This window comes from Montipora capricornis, chromosome 7 (genome assembly GCF_036669925.1).
Source record: "Montipora capricornis isolate CH-2021 chromosome 7, ASM3666992v2, whole genome shotgun sequence".
Taxonomy (NCBI): Eukaryota; Metazoa; Cnidaria; class Anthozoa; order Scleractinia; family Acroporidae; genus Montipora; species Montipora capricornis.
This window is the reverse complement of record NC_090889.1, coordinates 8,321,205-8,332,580: the sequence shown is the minus strand read 5'-3', so window position 1 is coordinate 8,332,580 and position 11,376 is coordinate 8,321,205. Positions and strand designations below refer to the sequence as shown.

Here is an 11,376-nt window from a genome sequence, read left to right as displayed (position 1 = left end):
TAAAATTGCTGTATTAAATAATTGCAAATATAAAAAGAGGAAGAGTAGCTCAGAAGCAAAGTGGCCAAAATCACAATGAAAATTTCAAGTTGCCCATAATTCACTCTGTTTGCCCCCAAATTTGCATAAACTATTTTTGCCAAATGCTCTTGGGAGGTCTGCACATTCCCAAGAGCATTTCACAAAAATGGTTTAGGCAAAATTTGGGGGCAATCAGAGTGAATTATGGGCAATTGGAAAATAGACAATAGATCTGCATTCAGAACAGGATCCCTTCATAAATAATCAATAATTGATATCTTTAAGAAAGTTATGATATTTTTTAATTTCGAAGACATGTTTCGATGTTACAAACATCATCGTCAGTACAAAATATTTGAAAAACCGTTAGGACTTATATAACAACTAGGCAAAACTTGCATAATTAAATATGATTAAGTGACAAGAAATACATATTTGAGTGAGTTACAGAGTGTTAGGAAGAATGTAGAGCCTAATTATATTTAATTATGCAAGTTTCGCCTAGTTGTTATATAAATCCTAACGGTTTTTCAAATATTTTGTACTGACGATAATGTTTGTAACATCGAAACATGTCTTCGAAATTAAAAAATGTCATAACTTTCTTAAAGATAACAATTTGCTTTCTGCTGTCTCGACCTTTTGGTTCCCTAATCAATAATTATTTTTATCCATTCAAGCTGATGAATTTTTGCTACACTAAAGTAGAATAATGAACTTTAAAAACACAAAAAAATAACCATGGAAATTTCCCAATTATTACTTCTGGAATAGCTTCCCATGTTTTTGAACCCCTGAAGATTTAAACAACAAATTTAAATTTAGAAATATTTCCTACTCACAACACAACAAATATTGTGGAAAAAAGATCCAGTCATTAATTGAAAGTCAGAGGTTGAAGAAAGTTTGGGAATTATTGTTCGCCACACTTGATGCAGTTTCACCTTGCACCTGATACATACCTCCACTTTCCATATATCCATAAGCATGCTGGGGTGGGACAGACATGTAACCATACGGCTGGTAGCTTCCTTGAGTAGAACACTGAACAGATTGGGCTGGTGGCTGTGATGACATAATCATTTGCATGAGTTGAAGCTCGTGTCTTCTAGCCTTCTCGTTCTCTTCGCGATAAAACTCAAGGAGATCTTTGGTTGGGTCTCTTTCTAACAACTTCTCCATGCATTCAACAACACTTGAGGCAACGTCTTTCCTTTTTTTCCCTCAGTTTTTGACTGGTACAAAAAGCCTCCTACCATCTGACGATCCGTTACCTGTACTCTCATCACTGTCCTGTAAACTTGCTGAACTTGCCCTTGATTCTTCATTTACATTTTCACTGCTCCCATCAGTTTGTTCAACTGCTCTTTCAGGCTGACAGGAACCTCACGAGAGTAAACAGCATGGGGAACCATGGCCCATAATTCTTTTCTTCTTGGAAGCGATTAACACCTGTCGTGGTTTTCATGGTGAGAGCCACTTTTTTGCATTCGCTTATCAGCTTTTTTAACTTGTTTCTCACTTGCTCCACAGTGAACCGAACCTCATGACCGCGTGCTTCGAACCGTTCCTGCATATCTTTGAGCAACTTGCTATATACCTCATTGTTTCTTGAGTTTTTTGAATTCGTGAAGATAATTCTTTTTTTGTAATAATCGCTATTACAAACAATATCCACCATATCTGTAATGTCGTCTTCCTTCCAACTCGATTTTCTTCCAACTTTCTTCTTCTTTTCCCGATTGCTCCCGGAATTCGTAGACTTGCTGATTTCAGATTCAGCGTCACTAGCTGCTTCTTCGCCATTTTCCCTTCCATATTCATAGCCAGCTAATGGAATGTTTTCATAAAAGGGTTCGTCTTCGTTCCATGATTCATCACCAGCTTGCTCTTTGGGGGATGAAATTTCGTTCACATGAACACTTCTTCGCCAAGCCGCCATGTTGTTACTTTAACACTCAATGCGCATCCTCCGTAAAAGAGAATTCTCTTCGTGGTCTCCTCGTAGCTCTTCGCGCGAACAAAACTCTGCCAAAATACATTAATATAATTTATGAATTTTGTTTGGCACGGCAGAGGCACGACGTTTGAAACGCTGCCGTGCTAGAGTCGTGTAGCACGACAGAGCATGTCGAACGTAATTGCTTTGCTGAACTTAATTCTAAAGTTTGATTCAGACGCCGTGCTTTTGCCATGCTTTTGTCGAACTTAATTCCTGAAATTAGTTCGGCACGGCAGAAGCACGACATCTGAACTGGGCCTAAGTTGTCTGAGTTAATCCGTGCAGAACGCAGAATTCAATTGCATCGCCAAAAATTTCTCACCACACTAATTGAAACAAGCAAACTTTCACAACAGCAGTTAAGAGCCACAATTTATTTGTGATTTAAAGTCATGTCATGAGAAACCTTCATTGTTTTTCACAGAATTTTGGAAACGGAAAAAAAATGAAAACAGCAGTAACGACCAATATAGTCAGTATACACTGTCTACCATGAATGACATGTAAGACCGTGATATCCAGAATTTTGCCGAATGCTGACACATGCTATGTGCGAATCTTTTTCCTAAATTCACTTCCATTTTGAAGACCTTTTTAAAAGCCTTTTAACTGAAGGACTCATTATTTCAGTGCTTTTTGTCAAGCATCGATTGGACGTAACATAAGTAAGGAGTTTCGCACTGAGAAATCAGAAGAAATAAAACAAAAAAGGTGAAAAAGGATGCTCAATTGGCATTCTTTGCAGCCGTATGGAGTCGTGTGATTCTGCTGAAAGTATCGATTGCAATCAAAGTGACAGTTCTGATAGCGAAGCTAGGGTTATCGAGGGTGTAAGCGTCCTATATGAAGACGAGCCTCTTGCCAACTGTTCGACCGATGAAGAAAGCTTGATCGCGAGTGATGGTGAAGAAGTAATCGATATCGATGGACTTAGTCCACTGATTTTGGAGTCTAGATATGAAGGAAGTGTGAGTTTAGATTCTTGGTAAGTTGAATTAATTACTGTAATTCCTAAAAAACAAGCGGATTTGATTTGCGCAATTGCAAATTCTGTCCCATAACTATTGGTTACGTCTTACAGGTGTCAATGCTATCGGTGTAAAACAGAGATGTTAGTTGGTTCCCTGGAGTTTCGATGCTGCGGAGAGGTGATCAATTCCTCTGCAAAAATGGTTTTCCATGGTTCGGTCGAACGAGTCAAATGTATAACACAGCAGGAGAGGAGGACTACGATGCCATTACGAAACGTGTGGTTCTTTTGCAAGTTGCCACCCTCCTAAGAAACCAGGATGGAGGGAGTTATCGTCGCTGCAGTGGAGGTGTCCAAAAACGAGTGAGGTTTTGTTTACATGTACTTCCGTGCTATTTCTGTTTGATTTTGCTTGCATTTATACTTCTGATAAATGTGATTTTATAATTATATTCCCTAATGGAAGGGGGTGTAATGGGTGGATGACAAATACTCCTCCAAGCTATACATGTTGTCATTAGATTATTTAATCTGATCTCTACTTCTAGGTTCATTAGCGCCGTTGCATATAGATGGACCACCAGGTGGCTTTGTGGACACATAAGCTGGAACAACAGACGACGTCTACCAGCCTGTGTTTATCATAATATTAGGAAGAAATTTAACACACAACAGCACAAGGGATATGTCAATGCCCAGGATGAAGAGTACAATTGAACTTCAGTTGATTAATACTGTACTCAATGAACTAAAACAGGAAATTTTGAGTTAAAGAATGCTCCCATTTCATTTTGTGATTTTGTTCCTACTTTATAATGTTAAAAAAGACTTTGAGACCGTTTATAAGGAGGCAAACATTTTAAGTCACTTTAGTTGCCACTCTCTTGCGTGGGCGTTTAGAAGCAAACTGAGTACTGCTTGGTTGACTGTTACTGTTTGCTTGTTGTGGAGCATGTTCAGGCTCTGTGAAATAACAATGGTCATTTGTTAGTTGAGTGCCATGTTACTTTATATGCACCAAGGAAAATAGTCTTTACATGTGCTAAAAAACTAAAGACGACACATAAATGTACTTGATCCTCAACTGGATGAGAAATTAAATACAAAATATACACTGCATGACAATGCCCATCCGAGCAGCACAAGCAATCAAAACTTAGACTAAAGATACATTGTATGCACATGTATCTTTCTTGATGAAATAGCCTATCCACTGCAGACAGGTGCTGAAATGACAAATATTAGATCCAGTTCATATTACATTGGGAATGTTTAAAAATTAAGGGTTTAACGTAACAATCGAACTAACCAGGTGGAAATAATGCTGTTTTCTTGATTGCCTTCCTTGCTCTTTATGCCTTTATAGCTTCCTCCTTGCTCAACCTTTTTGTAAACTGTCTATTGAGAGGCTCAGGTGCTCTTGATGCATACCTCTTGCTTACTTCCTCCCTCTTTTCTTTTGGAAAAGTGAAAAGTAGCTGTCTCAAGGTGTCAACATAACCTAAAAAAGGCCTGGAACTGAGATACCATAATAATCTTTTTTGTTTTTTCCCCTAAAATTTTGGCAGGAGAAACTTAACACAATGACCCATTTCCAGGCTATTATTTTTTTGCAAACTCACCTGTCGTCAATTGTTGTGATTATACATAGCTAATTCATGGTATGTCAAACCTGGAGGTAATACTCTTCAAGAGAGATCAGGGTTTTACATGCAAAAGCAAAAATGTGACAAGTGAAACAAACTATTTAAACATCTATTAAGACCTGTATGATGTTTTCACATAAATGACAGTTTATTCACTGTAGTCAATAAAATTATTACGAGAATTATCAATACCATATGTAGGTGGGCATGCCACTTCTCGCACAACATCCTCTCCTATTTTAAATTTTGGGTAAGTGACTCGAAAGTACTCTTTTCCATGATTTGTCATTTGGGTTTCCCTCTTGGGGTTCTCATTGAAATGCAAACTTGCAAGTATGTGCCTGTTAAAACAAAGTTACTTTGAGAAGAGAAAGGCAGGACAAAAAGTTGATACATGTATTCCAATCAGGTAAGATACACAAAATGAAAATTAAGCATGTGACACCATGAAAACTAAAAGATTTAAGTCATTCGAACAATAAAATTTGAGTGACAGGTATACCTGCTCAGAGTTCCCAGCCAGGGAAAACAAGTCATCTTAGGATGCCAGTAGTTCAAGGTTGCATGAAAACCTTCAAGGCAACTTGTCTGAGCTTCTGGTGAAAGCTTTCTGATGTCATTCAGTAACATTTTCTTGTTCAACAGCAGCTTCAATTTGTCAAATGCTTCAGTTCCTGTTAACAGTAAAAATGATAACACCTATTTTGAGTCATTGAACTTATTAAGTCTACATTGTTGACATTGGTGGATTAGAGTGTAACGCATTTCATTAAAAATGTGCAATCTGTTACAATGTTGGTTTGTGACATATAATTTGGTTCCAATTATTCCTTTGACATGTAAGAGAGAAGAAATGTTAAACTATGGTACTTTGAAAAATTTTAAACCAAAGAAGAATTTGAACAAAATACATATGAAGTCACTTAAAGATGTAAAAGGAAACAAGATAGTAGTTTTTCCATACCAACTCTTATCCACTTTCTGGGTTCAAGCTGTCCATGATTACACTGCTTATAGAGTGCATCTGGGTGATTACTGTGTTTGTTGCTGACATGACGCAAAAATGAATTCCATTTGGCAAGGATAAGGCGTGCAAACTCAGCTTGTGTCGAGGTTGCACACCAGTAGAGATGCCTTCGTATTCCTTTCATCCAGTCCTTAACTACTTGACACCCTTTCTCTCTACTCAAAACCAACAACTTCTTGCCTAGTGATCTTGCTTCATGCCAGATATCAAAAGAGTTCTTAGTGTTGACACAGTTTTCCCCGATCCACTTAGCGATACCTCTGTGTCTGTCAGATACAAAAAAAGCAATAGATAAGCCAAGATTCTGCAAATAAGAGAAGCATCTCTTTGCTCCTTCGAGTTCGGTCTGTTGACTGCCTCCAGTCTCATTTGTCTGAGAAAGAAGAGGACAAACAGGAAACTAAAAAATTTAATAGTGCACTGGAAAGTGCCATATGGATCATCATTGGGTTGTTATTATTATTATTATGGTAAACTTTATTGGTAAAATCATTCAAGGTATATATCAACATCATTGCGGGCACAGCCTAGGCAATGTGGACTACAATATAAAAGATATATATGTGCATGTTGCATATGTTAGTATAAATCTAAGATAATAAAAAGTAGCGATAAATGCACTACTAAATAAGGTAAGTATTCTAAAAATAAATAAATAATATTGATTTAAAAAAAATTAAATTTAAAAATCTCAGCATAATAAAGCTAAAATCTCAGCATGATAAAGCTAAAATCTGCTCTTTCAACTATTATGTTGCTATATTTGGGCATTTGCATAATTACATGCACGAAAACCTCTTAACGATCTCACAGTTCTGAGAAATAACCCATTTCTGGGACCGTCTAGGTCTTTGTAGTATGCACCAAGATAGTCAAATACTATGGTGATAAGCTTCACTTTGTAGACTGGATACAAGTTCTTCATTCACAATCTAAGGTCTAAGTACTTGTTCTGTTTGCACTTGGTTCTTTCAGCAATTGTTCCTGGTGTGCATATCGTACCTTCCACTAGAGACCATTCTTTGTTCTTCTTGTCTAGTATACTTATATCTGGCTTGTTTGCACCATCCTTAGGACATTTTTCAAGTTCCCATGGTATGTCCCATAATATCTTTGCTTCTTTGTTTTCTTTGCTTGGCTGAGGGTGGGATTGCATACGCCATGGAGAAGAATAACCAGATTCATCGAAACCATATTTTTCAAGGAGAGCATGATAGACGGGGCGAAGCATTTTGTCATGGCGAGTTTTGTAAAGTGACTGAGCTATATGTGAGCAGCCACAAAGTACGTGTGATACAGTCTCCTTTTTCTCAGAACAGAATCGGCGGGACAGTTTTTCTACTTGTTCGTGCAACTTCTGGGATCTGTAGGTATTGGTATTTAGGAGTTGTTGCCTGATACTTGTGTCGATTGACATTACAATGTCTGGAATGTTCTTCCACTGTTTAAAGATGTCATATGAATTATTTGATATTTAGGGATCATTCCAGTGTTGAGTCACAAATTTCCCAACCCCAGGGCTGTCTCTGTGTATCTCTCATGTGCCTGTCGGAGTTCGCCTTATCTATAATGCTCTTTACTTTGTATGGTTCCTTGCCTCTTATGCGCATTTCTTTGTTGCCGTTTCTCAAGATTGTTTCTCCGTCTTCAAAATCACACTCTATGTTCAGTTCTTCTGCATACTTCTTGGCATCTTTAAATATAGATCTTAAATGGCTTTGTTCTTTTTTCAGCTGGAATGACTTTACGAGTTTGATATGCTGGTCTTTTGAGTTGTTAATGTAGTTCGCTATTTTTATCTTGGTGTTCTTGTACAATGTTTCTAATTCCACTAATCCTTTCCCTCCTTGTTGTGGCTGTAAGTAAAGCAATGGTGTGGATTCATGCTTATGCTTTCCACTACAGTCATTGATCACTTTCCTTGTTAGCCTGTCGAGTTCTTTGAGGTGACTAAGACACCAATCGGTGGTCCACATATAGCACTGTAAGACAGGTACGGCATAAACATTGCACGAACTTTTCGTGGTATTGACAATGGATAAGTCCAAACTGCCCAAAGCCGATTCTCGTACTGATTGGAAGCCTGTTCAATGACTTTATCCTCTAGATGCTGAGTATTCTGGTACTTTCCTAAGAATTTGTATTGATCTTCGCTGCCTATCACTGGGATGGAGCAGTCGTTTCTTACAGGCATTTCTGAGGTGCTGTCGTTGGGTGCCAGTTTTCCTTGTTTCATATTTATTGCAGCGCACTTGTTAATTCCCCATTCTAAACATCAAACATCTTCTTCAGCTTGCTTGTCACAGTTACTGCCTTTTGTTCAGATCGATGATAGGTTTTCAAATCATCAACAAAAAGGGCATGGGTGACTTTTCTGTCTGGGGCATGTGATAGTTTATATCCTTCTGTGCTTCTAAGGTACCATGCAATTGGATTAAGTGATAAAGTAAAAAGCCGCACACAAAAAGAGTCTCCTTGTAGAATTCCCCTGTTGACCTTGATGGGGCCAATGGTTTCTTTGACCTTGTTCGTGGTTACTTCCAGATTGATGCTCCATGTTTTCATAATAGATCTAATAAGATGTATGAGGACTGCATTTATGCCATGCATTTCAAGGGTTTTGATAATCCACTGGTGTGAGACGGAATCGAATGCCTTTTTTACGTCTACCCAAGTGCAGGATAGGTTTTTCTTGTGGAAGTGGGCGTCTTCTAATATCATCTTATCAATCAGCAGATTATCTATGGTGCCCATTGATTTTGTTTTCCTCCTCTTTGATTGATTTGCATTAGATTGTTCTTGTCCTCGTGTACCTGTAGTTGATGGTCAATCACTGACGTGATGAGCTTGTATAGGGTGTTTAAACAGGTTATTGGACGGTGGTCAGGAGCGGATGGGTTGTCCTTCTTCGGAATCATAACACTTCTTCCTACGGTAAGCCAAGCTGGTATCCCTAGTCTCTCTGTAAGTATGATGTTCAGTGCTGTTGCAATGTCTCCATGAAAGGTATCCATTTTCTTTATCCAATAGTTGGTGATTTTATCGTTACCTGGCGAAGACCAATTTCTCTTGTTTTTAATACTGTTGGTGATTATTTCTTTAGTTATCGTTATAGGTCCACTTGGTGGGTAATGTGCTGTTTAAGGGCAGTTTCAGTATCCTTCATCCAATCTGCTTCAATAGGTACTTTGCTTTCACTCTCCCATATTGGTCTCCAGAATCCTTCGAATTCTTCTCTTGTTGTTATTGTTGCGGGGGTGGCATCTTGATTAGTTGAAGGTAGCTTTTCTTTACCAGTATATTGTGGGTGATGGTTTGCTTCTGTTGATTTGATAATGTTGTTTAAATGGCTGTAGAACGAACCTTCATCTACATCGAACCACTGGTTGGTCTTGAATCTTTCATGAGCTGTCTTCTTTCTTTCTTTCTGTCTTTTCAGGGCTCGAATGGCATTAATCTTCCTTTCCTTTAAGGTTGTCAAGCTTGCGATGGTTATTCTTCCTTTAAAGTGCACCTAACCCCAAAATATTTTTTTTTGCTAAAATGAATCTTTGAACCTGTTCGAAACGCATTGCGGCCATTTTTTCATTTTTCTAACAAATCCTGGCATTTTATAGGCTTCGAAAGTTGTGAAAATCCAAGCATCTTTTGTTCACGACCGAGTCAGAAGGGGAGTGGGTCTATTCCTGATTTGACGTCACAATCTACTTTGCATGCATTTTTACAAAGAGTTAATGCAATGTAAATCAGTTTGTGACGTCAAATCATGAATAGACCCACTCCCCTTCTGACTCGGTCGTGAACAAAAGATGCTTGGATTTTCGCAACTTTCGAAGCCTATGAAATGCCAGGATTTGTTAGAAAAATGAAAAAATGGCTGCAATGCGTTTCGAGCAGTTGCAAAGATTCATTTTAGCGAAAAAAATATTTTGGGGTTAGGTGCACTTTAATTTCTTTGATCATCCAGAATCGATTTTTCTTCATTTTTGGCGTAAGTTCACAATTGTCACGTATCCTCTTCAGCTCTTCGCATATCTGAGAGGTATGTTTTCGCAGATTGTTCATTTTTCTTTCCATTTTAATCATCCATCGCGGTTTCCCACTACTTTTTCTTTCTTTATCCTCTTTCCTTTCTTTGGTGTGAATTGATTTCCATGCTTTTACAACGGAGTAAATTGAACAGTTGTATTCCCAAAGGTACCGGAGTGGGTCAATTAATGGGCTTGTTTTGATGAGCGCTTTTGCAACGTATTGTAGTCGATCTATGTCTATTTTCTTGATGTAGCTTTTCTTTTTAACAAAGGTGTTTACATCTCGCTTATTGATAATCCCTATGTCTTTCACAATGTCATCATAGATACACTTGGCTGCTCGCGTTATTTGTGTAATCCAACTAAGATCTTCAATTGTCCAGTCAATGCTTTGTTGTTGTTCTATCTCTCTATTGTTTGGTCTTTGTTCACTGGTTTCTCTTTGTTCTTGTAGTTCATTTGTTATGCGTACTGCACTCACCTTACAAGTTTTTTCTAGATGTGCTAATTTATCCCTTAAATTTTGTGCTGTTTTTCCCAGACTTTCGTATCCTTTTTCGTTCCAAAACTTTAACGTTAGCTGCATGACTCCAATCTTCCTTCCTTTTTCATTAGTAGGGCACTCTTCCGATGCAAATAGTTGTTTAGCTTTATCTTTACAAGCTAATAAGTCAATGCACATTTGCTCCGTCCATCTTGTCCTACCATGTTGGATTCTTTCCGCACTCATTTTGCAGAGAATTGTATTTCTTGAGTCACTTCGAGCAGGTGGTAGATTGTAGTTGATGTTAACTACAATTGAGATGGAATAGATTTGCAAAAAACGCATTACAAGAGCGTTTTACAGCGACTTTTCTGGAGAGCGACGTCTCCGACGGAGAGCGATTATTATTATTATTATTATTATTATTATTATTAGTAGTAGTAGTAGTAGTAGTAGTAGTATTACAATGATAATTTGGTTGTTTTTTGATGTTATTAGTTGTTATTAGTACAGTAATATTATTATCACCATTGTTTTTGCACAGGCATTATTTCTGAGACCATCCCACTACAAATAAACCCACAATTTACATCATAAAAACAATTACCAATATGAAAGGATACTTACTTGAACTAACTCAAAGTGGACAACTTTCAAGATGGTGGTACAGAACATTGTGTACACTGCATATTTGGCAGAATGCCTCATTGAGTCAAATCTTCCATCTCCAGTCCAAGCCTCATTTTTCAACTTTTTAATCTTTACTATCAGAGCTGCCTGATATGTTTCCCAGTAGTGGAGAACAGCAGGGAATAGGAACGCCTTTTGATGCCTAAAATAGGTACGGCCTGAATAAGCACACAGCCCCATATGACGGAAAACCTGCAATGCCTTGCTTATAGTTGCCCCAGCCAAACTGAGAATAAATGAGCTTATTTCATGACTTCCTACCTGACGCTTCGTACAAGCTGTTAATTCTTCAGGAGCCTCTGGTACAACTGCGTGTATCATGGGAATAGACCCTTGATTAGGACTCTATTTCGCTTTGTGTTTGCCATACCCTCGAATGAAAATGCCAAGCAGTTTTCGTAACAACTTGTTGCAAAATGGACTGAACACAAAGAAGCGTGTTTTGAAATGGGTTCTTTGAAATCAACCCCGTGCCGTTGGACGAATTTCACCCATTTTCTCTCTC

General features: G+C 38.0%; 1 pseudogene; it reads left to right on the top strand.

The window, feature by feature from the left end:
• Nucleotides 1-2,772: 2,772 nt before the first annotated feature.
• Nucleotides 2,773-3,710, top strand: LOC138057523 (uncharacterized; annotated as a pseudogene).
• The last annotated feature ends 7,666 nt before the right edge of the window (nt 3,711-11,376 follow it).